Raw genomic sequence first — 14,252 nt, 5'->3', positions numbered from 1 at the left:
ATTCTCTTTTCAGCATCTATATAAAAGACAATAAAAAAATGTTATTTTTGTGTATTCAAATGTTTATCTATAATCAAGATAATAAGCAAGCTTTACACTTTAGAACTACTGCATTTATAAATATAAAAATGAGTACAAAATCACAAAAGCAATCAATAGGAATTTTGTATTAGCATGTAGTAACAGTAACATAAATATTTTATATGATATTTTGTAGCATTTATGTAATATATATATAATATCTTGTTTAATTTTGTCACAAAAATAATCATCAGATAGTAATATAATTTTTATAGGTTAAAAAAATGGCCTGTGAAAAAGTACACATTTTTTTCCAAAAGTTGTTAGTAAGATACTAAAAACTCTAAATATTGTAAAATTTCCATTTTATTTTCTTTTTTTTAAATTTCCATTTTCAAATGATACATTCCTTCGTCTTTAGATTGTATTGTTTTCAAATGTGTGTTTTGTTACCTCTGATAATTTGAACTGGTTATCTGAACACATTATTGAAAAAAAAAGTTTAAATTAAGCATATGGGATGAGTGTGGAGTTAGTTTCCTTAACTTTAGAGGATATGTTTTGAAAAAATGGGTTTCCATGAAATAGCCTGTTATGATCTTGCTTTCTAGAATGCCTAGATGTAGAAGTGTATACTTAAAATCACTTTTGAGAAGAAAATTGATCTCGTTTAACTTTTCTGCAAGTGAGCATTATATTAGATTATGAAAATATATTATAAAACATGGAGAATAAATTTATTAAGGGAAGGAAACTAGGCAGTCATATAATTCCTATTATAAAATAACTAGTGCATGTAAACTGTGTTATTTTGAAAGGTATTTTAAAGGATGTGAAAAACAAAAAGCAGATTGTTTCATATATCAGATACTCCAAGAAGCAGTCATAAAACTCATTGTTTTTTCATATGGGTGCATTTTTGGAACTTGCTGTTTTTACTATTCCCATTTTATAGATGAAGAACACAAGATTCATTTTAGTGTCATTTAATCATGTCATCAAGCCAGTTCCCAGATACATTATTTTTCCTTCTTTTGTCATGAAACAAACAAACAAAAAAAAAACCTGAGAGATAAAATCAGCATCAAGTATGTGCTAAGCAAATAGCATATTAAGAAAGCACAGTAAATACTGATTAGGGGTTGTAAGAATATTTTTGTTTTTAGGCTACTAAGGTAAGATATAATATGGGAGCCAATAAAAGCAGATAATTAGGAGTCTCCCTTGTGGCTCAGTGGTTTAAGAACTGGCAGTGTCCCTGAGGATGCAGGTTCAATCCCTGGCTTCACTCAGTGGGTTAAGGATCTGGCATTGCCACAAGCATGGCATAGGTCATAGATGCGGCTCAGATCCTGTCTTGCTCTGGCTGTTAGACAGGCCGACAGCTGAGGCTCCAGTTCAACCCCAGTCCCAGAGCTTCCATATGCTGCAGGTGTGGCTGTAAAAAGAAAACAAAACAAAACCACAGATAAATATATGAATGAGGACCTGGGGTATAAATGAGCCAGTGTGAAATAAGAGCCATTTCTTATTTAAACCAAGATAGAGATAAACTCATTCAATCTTTAGATATTTATTTTTATACCACATTAGATGCAAATATCTTCTCTGAGAAAGGCCACATTTTATTTAATCTGTTACAATACCTAAAAAATAATAGTATACTAGGGAAGAGACCAACCAAAATGTTTCATAGTTATTTATTTTCATGCAACATATAACCTTAGGCATACTGAGTTATTAGCTGCACCATATTTTGCAGCTTACTGCCTGAAAACAAAATTATTTTATTGTTGTAGGGGATAGCTTCTTGTGAATGAGTCATTTAAATAATATAAACTTGAGAGACTTTCAACACGACACTGAGGTATTAATGTCTATGCATATCTTTAACAAATGTCTGGGTCAGCTAAAAACATCAGGCTGAGTTGTTAGGAGACGTAATGGAAAAACTCAGGGTAACATCACCAACAAAAGCGGATGACAGGTAATCAACATGAAATTCAGAATATAAGATTAATTACAAATTATAAATCCATGGTAGAATGGGCAGCACTGAACTGTTTTTGGCAAAGATAAAATGGAGATAAAGGGAAGTATTGAAAGATCCTGCAGTCCATAGACCACAACCATAAATCACCAAAATTACTTGCCCCAAGGGAAAAAACCTACTCTGAAGAAAAACACTGGGAACAAAATCAAAATGAATCAGAGACTGAGTAAGACAGAGGAAGAGAGAGGAATAGTCTGATGAAGGGTGAGAGGAGAGAAGAGAAGGAAGATAATTTTTAGAAAATAATTTGCAGAAATAAAGACATATTTAAAGGGAACATCAAATTAAATCAAATGGAAATGATGTAGAATATAATAAGTGATACAGAGGAGAAAAACAAGAATGAATAGGGAAATCTCTCCAAAAATGGGAAGATTAAAAATTGAGAAGAATATTCTAAATCTGGAACTTGGACAAAGGAGAGCATATGTGATGATTTCCCCTTTCTAAAGGAGAAAATTGAATTAAAAAGATTATATAAATTATTTAAGAAAGTGGATAGAAAAGTAGAGAATATTGACAAGACATTGATAGCAGTGTTTTATTAGGAAGATATTGAAGAATTGTTTTAATGATTATAAAAGAATATAGTACCCAACTTATATTTTATTAATTTAAATGTATATTATGCCCAAGGAACACAGGACATCATGGACTATTCAGAACTTCGGAAATATGGTTCTTGGGATCACTTTCTGAGATACTTCCTAGTTCTTACAACAAATGATCAGTTCAGACAAACATAGCATTAAGCCTGTAGATAATTATTATGTATGTTAAATTTTGAATTATGACTGTTATTCTGCTTTTAAATGTATTGAAAGGTAAAGATAATATAATTCACAAAAAAATTGAAGAGGAAGGTAAATGAAAGAAGAATATAATGAATGCTTTAGCCAATAAAAGGATAGTGAATAAACATAAACATTAGGCCAAAAAAAGAGAGAAAAAATAATGGAGGGAGGGAAAAGAGGATATTAGAGAACATTATCATTAGTCATTGAAAAAAATCAATGGAGAACATTAAAATGCATTGAAAGACTGGTGTATTTTATTACATACGATTATGTAAGATAATGGCACAAAAAGATATAAAAATATTTATTAATATCAAATGAATCCCCCAACCTCTCCCAAATGTAAATATAGAGTAAGATATACACACATATATACATATTTATAATTATATATATATAGTTTATAAAGTAAAATATATCATGACAGAACTGATAACCACCATACTAAGTATAGCAAACATAAATGAGCTAAACACTTCAGTCAGTAAAATATTTTCAGATTGACTAATGAAGCAGAATCTAATTCATTCTGTGCACCAGAGCATACCTAAACAAGCAATTCAGAAAGATTTAAAATTAAAGGAAGATTAAATATTGCTCTTGTCTGATAGTAAGTTTGTGCAGCAGGTGTCAAAATTTTGTTTGATGCATGATAGTATTTAGTGCAAAATATATGTAACAAGGTAAGGGAGGAAATTTTGTTCCTAAGATTTGATTCTATATTCAAGGTGTAAGAGATAAGGTGCCAAATTACAAGTTTCAGAAAGCAGAAATGACGGGAGATGAAAGGAGAAATAGATATATATTAAAACTGTGCATTTTAACATAGTTTATCCCATTGCAAGTTATTGATAAAATTAAATAAACCTCACTTTCAATTTTTAAAAATGCTCTAGTTACTGATACTTTCTCTTTGACCGAACTTCTGTACTTCTTCTTTGATTTTGCACCTTCCTTGCCAGGCCCACATAGCCCAGTTTTTGCAAGAATTCTACTAAGCCAGTTTAGAGAGAATGTTCCCCCTCTGGTGTCTGATTACCTTTGATATCTGATCCCACTGTCCAACCTTCAGCAAGAATTCTTTTAAGCTGGTTTAGCAAGACTCCCCCTTGATCTCTCTGCTTACTATTTTTCCATCCATTGACTGCCTCACCTCCCACCCACTGTGCTCTTTGGCTATAAATTCTTGCTTTTCTTTGTTGTATTTGGAACATAGCTCATTTTTATACTGAAATCTCTTTTACACCATTGCAGTAGTATCGCTATAAAATTTATCTTTACCCAGTTTACCTACTGTCTGGCTCTCATTCTGTTACACTAATCTCTGAAGGATCAATTTCAAGGAAAAGTAATGGATGGAAGAGTCTGTTGTCCAGTCTAGAATGGAGAGGATGATGGTAATAGCTTTGATAATAATAGTGGCAACGGTGATAGAAGGGAGTACATGTGTTGGGATATATTTTGGAGAAAGAAATAACAGGACTATCAGTTATTTATATGAGAGAAATGAAAGATAGTAAATGACAGTTCCAAGTCTCAAAAACTTAGAGAACACTCAGAGGTAGAAATAAAATTGTGGGAGTTTTTCACATATAGGCATTTAGAGCAATGATTTTTTTTTTTTTTTTTTTGCTAAATCGATCAAGCAAAATTTTCGACGAACAATAGAAATTAATACAAAATAAGCCAAGAAAATAAGTATGTCAAAATTAAGCTGAGAACAAACAGTTGAGAGTGATAAGAAGAAATCTAGATTAGTTTCTGTTCTTGTTTTTTTTGAAGAGAAGCAAGTTGTTCATTATTTGAAATGCTCCTGAAACTTTGGGAAATATAGAAGTTATCGGTAGCCATTAAAAGAACACTTGCATTAAAGTTTTGGACAAGAAACTAGATTAGAATAAGATAAATAGGTCTGTAATGTCAGAATTGTGGCATAATAGAAAACCTAAAAGCTCTCATTAGAGAAAAGAAGAAATGCAACATGAACTGTAACAATTCTCCATTTAAATATATATTAGAGGATTTCAGGTTCAGGCCCTCACAAAGTAGCTCACAGTGAACAAGCCCACACAGCTATGAAAACTGGGCAAAATTCTTTGAAGGCATTAAAGAACAACCAACCCATAGGAGACTTGAGAGGGCTTATTATTAGGAAGAAATAAGCCAACAAGATGAATTGCATTTCCAACTTTTTTTTTTTCCTGACAGATACTTCCCAAATACTGATGTGAAAAAGAGACCATAAGAAGAAAGGAAGTTTCCCCATATTGAGGGATGGAGTTCAGAGTCCAAGGCACCCAATGAGTATGGGACTCATGGAACCAAGGTCTGAGACTGGGGTAACCGCAGAGAAGATGACCACAGATCTACAAACAGATCTCCTTTTCTGTGGCCCACTTCAATGACACACAGGTACAAGGTAAGACTTCAAGAGTCCCCACAAAAAAACAGTAGATGGGAGACTGAGTGCTGAGCTTAGATTTCAGCTAGTGGTGAAGAAGAGAAAGAATTGTATTCAAACAGAATCGTGGCTGGTTTGGGAGTGGGGAACTACATGGTTAAATGTGGTTATTCTCCAGGTTTTAGCTTTCATGTAATGCACAGTGCATTCTGGGTGCATCTCAAAGTATTAAAATAATTATTTAATCAACTATATATAAACACTGACCTTGAATAGGCATGGAGAAAAAAGCATGCCATAAACCAGGGTAATGATTAATCTAATTTTTATAAATGAGATCCAATTTAAAGTATGGGAGTGACCACATTCTCAATTTAAATGAGAAAAAATATGGGAGTCCCTGTTGTGGCTCAATGGGTTGCAAACCCGACTAGTATCCATGAGGATGCAGGTTCAATCTCTGGCCTGTCTCAGTGAGTTAGGAATCCAGCATTGCCGTGAGCTGTGCTGTCAATTGCTTGGATCCTGCATTCCATGGCTGTGTTGAAGGCTGCAGCTGTAGCTCTGATTCGACCCCTAGCCTAGGGACTTCCATATGCCGCAGGTGCAGCCCTAAAAAGGAAAAAATACATACATACATACATACATAAATAAGAAAAATTCCATCATCTCAATACGAATACATAAGATATGTATCTTAACAGATATAGATACAGAAAAAGTATTGAGAGAATTCATTATGAATTTACGATATATATACACACATACACTTATTAAAGAAAAATTTTAAAAGAACATTATTAACCTGATAAAATGTATCTTTTGAAATCCTGTAAGTGGCTTATGATATAATGTGAAATAATAGGAGTTCCCTTGTTACATAATGGGTTACAGATTGTGGGTTGTCGCCACAGCTGCTCAGGTTGCTGCTGTGGTGCAGGTTTAATTCCTGGCCCAGGAGCTTGCACATACCACAGGCATGGGAAAAAGAAAAAAACCTCTTTTTAAATCTATGAATAAGAAAATGTGTTAGTTAGCTTCCTGTGACTGTTGTAACAAATTAACACAAACTGGATAATACACACTTTTACAATTTGTAAGCCAGAAATCCAAAGTCATTTTCATTGGGCCAAAACCAAGGTGTTAGCAGGGCCATGATCCCTCCATAGACTCTAGGGAGAATCTGTTTCTTTGCCATTTCCAATTTCTAGGGCTACATTTTTTGGCTTATGGCCCCTCCTTCCATCTTCAAGGAAGCAATGTAGCCCCTTCAAATCCAGCATCACATAACCTTCTGTCTTCTGGGTCGCATATTTTTCCCCCTCTTATGACGCTTGCATTTACATTTAAGTCTCACCAAGATAATCCATATAATCTGCCATCCAGAGAAGCTTAACTTTATCAGGTCTGTAAGTCCTTTTTCTTGTATAATGTAACATTTACTGATTCCAGGGATTGGGACCTGGATGTCTTTGGAGGCTATCATTTAGCCAATACAAATGACCTCTCTTGCTGCTTCCATTAGGCAGTGTATTTCATGAATAACTTTAAAAGAAGGCCTGCTCTTAAGGAGAATTGAGAAATGGTTCAACATTTGTGGGATATGTTGGATAAGGGGAATTTTATATTTTTAATGGAGTATATAAAATATACTCATCTGAAGATAATAATGACAGGAAAAAAATGGAAATGATGCAGTGTGGAGAAAGATCGACTATAGCAACCAGGTAATCCTTTAGGAGAAAAGTTTGAATGAGAAACTGAGTAATAATTGTAGGATTGCTGTTTGATAGATAAATTTCACAACCTTTTTTTTTTTTTTCACAATGCTTCTGGACTGATCTTAATGACTTTACTGTCAATAGATAATAATTTGAGTGAAAATTAATGCCTGAGATACTAAATCTGTAAAAGAAGAGAGCATAGGGAATTCATAATAGTTTAAATGGAAAAAGTAATTGGTAGACATTGAATGAGAGCAGTCACTTGATGTGACATAAAAAAGCATCTATATGTGGGACAAGAAGTTTTAAAATTTGTACATCATTGATTTCTCAAATTTCTATCCTAAATAAATTACATGTTCATAAAATGACTTACGAGCTCACTAAGGATAATTCATATACTCTATTACTTACATAATTTGTTTCCTACTTTTTTTTTGGATGGGTCATATTGTGAAGTTTTTATGTGGCCACTATTATCATTACTTATCAATTTAAAATTTAAAATAATCATGCCTTTCATAGGGTCTAAATTTCTATGTATCCTAAACCTTAATATCTCAAAATGCTAAATTACAGAGAAAGAAAAATATGTGCTAAGTACATTTCAATGTAATTTATTAGAATATTGTATAATAAAGTGCTTAAAACTTCAGCCTCATGGTTGATAGTTGCGAACTGGAACCTAGGTTGTAATACTAAAAAATCCAAAAATACAGTAAAGATGAGTTAAATAATCTGATCCACCATTGAAGGTCATCAGACTGCTGACAAAAGGCTAATAAAGCCCATGACCATTTTTGGTAAATAAAGTTTTATTGAAATAGAGCAACATCCTTATTTTTACATACTGTCTATGGCTACTTTTGTGCTACAATGACAGATTTTGAGTGATTGTGGTGGAGACCACATGGCACACAAGGTCTGACATCATTAGCAGCTGGCCTTTTACAGAATGGTTTCTGAACAATTGCCCTAGTTAATCTCAGATTCAGTGTCACTTGTGAAACAGTTTTGCTTATTGTGGCCATGTTTGATTCTCTTTCCAGGACAATAATTATTACAGCCTCTAGCCAGAAGATTACAATTATTTTAAGATTACATTATTAGGAATGGTACACTTAATTAAGGCATAGTTGTTACTTCAAGTATAATTAATGAATTCAGGTATATTGCCCTTATGGGATATAATTAATAGGCAGTTATATCACTACTGTGTAACATAGTTAAAATTTAAATGCTCATGACTTTATAGAAGTTAAGGATAGTCTGTTTATTGTTAATTATAGCACGCATGATCTACTTCATGTGATAGTACTCATGTAGCAAGTTATGTTGTAGATAATTTTTTTATATATAGTAGTTGATTAAGAGAGAATTCCTGGTGATTAAGGAAGAATTCATGGAAATGTGGTTGAGAGGGTGATGGAGAAGACAAATTAATATATTCATTTACCAAGTTATATTGTCCTTCAAGCAAGAAAAGATGGTTTTCACTGTCAACATCCATATAAATGCATTTGTCATATAATTGATCTTTTATTTCTGAATGAAATGAATGAAACATAATTTACACTGATTTGATGTACTCTTAGACATTATTTATTTAAAATTTAGCCTAAAAACTGATATTTGATTTTATTAGTAACATATTCCAAACTTGAAATGTGTTAAATACAGATGAAGAATTCTAGATCATAAAGACCCTGAAATGTAGGGCCTCAAGATTTACTTTAATTATTTATATTGCATATTCAAGTTTGTAATGAGGACTTAATACATATACCTTCTGTGTCTGTTTGAGGATAGTAAGGTGTCAAGTACTTGAGTAAAAGATTTGGGCCACAGATGACAAATAATTACAGGGGCATACACCATAAACTGCACGTGGACCTAAAAAATATTTGGATTATTATACTTTGTACTTGGTCTTTGTTTCCAAAAAGAAAACGACTTAGAAAGGAGAAATGGTATAAATCTTGAGTACAAGTACTTTCTTAGACCCTTCATTTTTAGGAAAGAATACACTAGAAATATGTAAGTTGGTTTCTTGAGAGACAACTCTCAGCTTCTTGTATTGCTCTGCATTTTATGAATAGAAGCACAAGCTATAGTTTTTCTATTTCATTTTCAAAGATGTCTAAATAGTGGAAGACCAAGATAGCGTTTATGACAAGATAACAGATTTTCTTATTTTCCAATGTAAAAAGATAGTGTCTCCCTCCATAGGAAACATCAGACAAGTTTGCTTACTGCTCATGTATTAAAGATTTGGGTTACCTATACTTGAGGTTCTCCAGCTGTAACACAAACTGTGTGTACAGCATCCTTTAGGGCCCCTTTATACCATCTCCATCAGGATTGAGGAAAGAGAAACCAACATGAACAGAAGCTCATGCATCTATGTGCCTTTTCCAAAAAATAAGGTCCTTTGTTTCGGACCAAGGTGCTACATGTCTTCTGCCAGTATCCATGAGGTTGGCTACTTTGTAAGATTGCTAGTAGTGTGTTATCTCAGATCTTTCACAGTTCCTGACACTATTTCTTTAAAACTCTGTGGATGTATGCCCCTTGGAAAAATTATTCATACTTAATGCTTATTAATATCCCAGTTAAATGACAACTATATGGAAGAATAGATCACTTAAATCTGTGTCTCAGATTGCTCTCTTTAAGGTAAATAAATATGTACACATTTCTCTGACTGTTTAGCTATGTTTCTGTATTGAAAAGAACTTTATATAAAGTCACATAAAATAAGCCAAAAACAGACAGTTGTCAATTTAACTTTTACTTTTCAAAACAATTTTACTGCTTTGGTAAGTGTCCTAATCATCAGCATTACCTTGAATAAGACCAAAGTTTAAGATTTATTGTGGTTCAAGTGCATTTTTCCCATCTATAGAAAATTAGGAATTAACAGTTGGCATAGTTTTAGAACAATCTTGGATAATGCCATTTGGAATTAGGTTATGTGATAGTTCTTTCTTTCCTTGAGAATATACATAGTTAATAAACTATTGATAAATATTCTTCACTATTTCTGATGTTGATAATGCATGAAATAAATTACAGATATTGCAGCAAGTTTAGGAAATGGAAGAGTATAAGTCTTTGAAAATATTGTGATAGCCCTCTCAGGTTGGAAATTGGATAATCTGTTTTTCTTTTTCTTTTTGTTTTGTGGGTGTTTTTTTGTTGTTTTGTTTTGTTGGCTGTTCCTTTCCCTTTTGGAGAATTAAAGAAGTCTGCCTCTCAATAACTGTGGAAGAAAAAGTAAAGTTACAGATAATGTCATTATCTCTTAATCAAGAATGATCATTATAAGAAGTGGCACTTAATGCAGTGTTATGTGTCTCTCTAATAATTGGAAGGGCTTGTGGAGATGGTCTTTTCCATTAGTTAATTCTGCGCCTAGATAACTTCTATCTTATTGCTCTCCTTAATCCTCTTGCAGTGTTATCCTTATGGTTAAAGGAGTTTAGCAGCACTCCTGCATTCCAGCTAGGGGAGTGGTGTAAGAAAAAGCCTAATACAATCAGCTTTGTATTTAGGAGATAACTTGGAATATATGCCCCTGGTATCATTCACATTATGATTATCATTCACATTCACATTAATAGTTGTGTAGGAAGCTATGAAATGTAATCTACTCATGATCATATTACTGAAGATTCTTTTTCTATCATTCATAGATAAGTAAAGCATATTAGTGACAATTAGTAAACTCTACTTTGAAGAAGTTGCCAAGTCTTTTCCAACTATGAATATTGAGAAGGTTTTGCAGCTGCACTTTCAACTTGGAAATATGTATACAGGCATGCAATGATAAGAATATGAATAACAGTAACCACAAGATGTAATAACAGACATGAAAAACATTTATGTTAATATTTTATTATTGCTTTTTATTGCCTTTGGTAGAAAATAAATTAACTAGAGAAAAATCAATTTATATATGTGTGTTAAATGGATTTATAAAATTTATAGATCACTGAAATCCTTTTAAAAGATAAATTAATTAGAGCCTAGCAAAAATAAATAAATATGTATTTTGGTAAATTATTTTTATTTAATTATTCTTCACCCAAGGCTAGATAATAGGTACTATATTCCCTACAAACTTGAATTCTTTTAAGCTTTGAAATTCCATCTAGAGAAAGTAGGAGCACAGTTTAACTTAAGTTTGAATGAAGGATGTGTAAATATATATATAACTCTTAGAGTAGAAAGAACCCAAAATGAAATAGAAGAACAAACTATTATCAATGATCTTTCTATACTATTAGCAAATTTATTATGATTTACTATGAGAAGATTGTTTTAGCTTCCTTGGTTCCACTCTCCCAAGTCCCTAACTATTAATTCAGTGGAAAGGAAACTTCAGCTGTAGTTTCAGTTTAATTTCTTTGCTTGAGATATGCGGTGCAGTTAATTAGAATCATACAATCTTAAAACAAAAAGGATCCTTAGAGATTGTCTAATCCTATTCTTTCATTTAAGCATGTGGAAATGGGTTTAGCAATCTTACTAAGGTCACACAAATTCAAAAATATATACTTAGAAAGTCTTTATGATAAAATGCAAATTAAAAGTATAAAACTTAAATGGTATTTTTTAAAATTATAGTTGATTTACACTGGTGTGCCAGTTTCTCTCATACTATCTTCTACCATGTTCTATCCCAAGAGATTGAATGAAATTCCCTGTGCTATATAAAGAATTGCATTACTTATCCAGTCTAAATGTAATAGTTTGTATCTACCAACCCCAAATTTTCTATCCATCCTACTCCCTCCCCTTTCCCCCTTGATACCCACAGGTCTGTTCTCTATGTCTGTGAATCTGTTTGTGCTTTGTAGATAGGTTCATTTGTGCCATATTTTAAATTCCATATGTAAGTGATATCACATAGTATTTATTGTTCTCTTTCTGACTCATCTCACTTAGTATGAGAATCACTGGTTGCATCCATGTTGCCGGAAATGGTATTACTTTGTTCTTATGGCGTAGTAGTTCTCCATTGTATATATGTAATGCGTTTTCTTAATCCATCCATCTGTCGATGGACATTTAGGTGATTTCCAGGTCTTGGCTACTGAATATGCTGCGGTGAACATAGGGGTGCATGTACCTTTTTAAATTATAGTTTTGTCTGATAGATCCCAGGAGTGGGATTGCTGAATCGTATGGTAGGCTAACTGGTAGTCCCTTTTCACAAATTAGTCATAGGTGATATTGCTAAATCTTTAAAGAAGTTATTACTTTTTTCTTTTCACAACCCTTAATTGACTGCCAATCAAAAAAAATGTTCAAAATCTTTACCATTTCCTATGAAGTCTGTGTGCACTTACCCCTGCTGTGTCTCTGACTTCATCTCTGCTCTGCATGGGCATCCTTATGGGAATATCACAAGTACATTCCTACACCCAGGCCTTGTATGATGCTTCTACTTTCTGCAAGAATCTCCCCTTAATTATGCTCCTGCTAACTCTCTTATAACTGCTCATTATATTCAAATGGTACTATTCTGTGATGACTTCCTCAACAGAATCTAACACTTTCTCATTTCAGAACTTTCTAACCCCTCCCTTGCTCTTTTGTGTGTGTGTGGGGGGGGGGGATAGACTTTAGCACTATCTGGCATAAAACACATTATACTTTGCGATATTGTCTATTGTCTTTCTCATAATACCAGAACATAACTTCTATGAGGACAATACAGTTTCAAAGTTTTATTCATTGCTTTGCTCCATCCACATAAATGTATCTAACACATAGTAAATGCTCTTTAAGTCTGAAAAGTTATCCTTCATTATATTTTATAATGGATATGCATGCATCTATCGATAAGCCATAATTTATCTAGCAATCTCTAAATTTGAATACTTTTGCAAGTAAGAATAACATAGTCATAAAATAATTATAAGTACATATATGTATACATATGTGTTGTCATGGAAATTATATGCATATGTACATAGATGATCTTATCTAATAACATTTATAGGTGCTTTTGTTTGTGTTATATAAAATTTGCAATTTTAAGCTAGTGTTCCGGATATTGATAAAACTTTAATAAAATAGAGACTAGTATTAAGAAATACTTGTTAAAGTAGCATCAAAATACCTCTTCCCATAATATTCATCAGAGAATTCCAAAGAACTCTTTTTAAATCTCTGGGATAGTGTGTGTAATATTTTCCAATGTTTTCTATATTGTTTTACAAACAACTTCTACTCTAGAATTTCAAGTTTTACGTGTGCATGTTGAATCATTGTACTATTCATTTGTGAGCCTGAAATGAGAACATACAGAATCTCAATGTGTTTAAATTATGCATCTATGTAATAAGAAATATATATAAACAGAAACAGATCATTTGTTTTACTATTCATTAATAAAGTAGGGATAACACTGCTTTTACTCTCTATTTTGATACAGTGTTGGAATTACTAATATAAGGTATGAATTTAGGAGTAAATTTGAGGTTAGAAAGTTGGAAAGATCAACAGTTTTATTTTTTCACATGTTTAGTTTGAAATGGATATTTAATTGAAACATTTTTTCAGCAAAACATTAATTATAAATAAAAATCAGCTATATTTTTATTTTTACCTAAGATATAAGTAAAATAGGAAAATACATAAAGACCACAATAGCTGTTGTAGTTGGGTAGTAGGATGTCTTCTGATCTTTTGGATATAGTGCATTGTTCAGGTTTTTAACAATGAAACTTTGCTAATTTAAAAATCTTCAGGGAGTTCCCATCATGGCTCAGTGGAAACGAATCTGACTAGGAACCATGAGGTTGCAGGTTCGATCCCTGGCCTCGCTCAGTGGGTTAAAGATCTGGCGTTGCCATGAGCTGTGGTGTAGGTTGCAGAAACGGCTTGGATCTGACATTTCTGTGGCTCTGGCATAGGCCAGCAGCTACATCTCCGATGAGACCCCTAGCCTGGGAACTCCATATGCCACGGGTGCTGCCCTAAAAAGACAAAAAAAAAAAAAAAAGACAAAAATAAATAAATAAATAAATAAATAAAAATAAAAATCTTCAAAGATGTTATAAAAAGAAATAATTATATTACTTTTATTTTTATTACTTATGCTGTGACATTTCAGTTGAGTTGACTGACACAAAAACAGCATTAAGAGTTTTATAAATATCTACTGTATGTGTTTTACTTGCACTGCTAACCCAGCTCCTTTTAAGCATGTCTTGTCATTGTCTAGTTGATATAATTCATAGGCT

General features: G+C 32.6%; 1 long non-coding RNA gene across 1 annotated transcript in view; it reads left to right on the top strand.

The window, feature by feature from the left end:
• Positions 1-14,252, top strand: part of LOC110262017 — a 235,405-nt gene that overhangs the window by 43,480 nt on the left and 177,673 nt on the right. The window contains exon 2 of the long non-coding RNA XR_002346500.1: positions 5,080-5,290. This is a non-coding gene — a long non-coding RNA (uncharacterized LOC110262017). The remainder of the gene's footprint in view (positions 1-5,079; positions 5,291-14,252) is intronic.

This window comes from Sus scrofa, chromosome 8 (genome assembly GCF_000003025.6).
Source record: "Sus scrofa isolate TJ Tabasco breed Duroc chromosome 8, Sscrofa11.1, whole genome shotgun sequence".
Classification (NCBI taxonomy): domain Eukaryota; kingdom Metazoa; phylum Chordata; class Mammalia; order Artiodactyla; family Suidae; genus Sus; species Sus scrofa.
The sequence above is the reverse complement of the archived record's forward strand: the minus strand, read 5'-3'. Positions and strand labels throughout refer to the sequence as shown.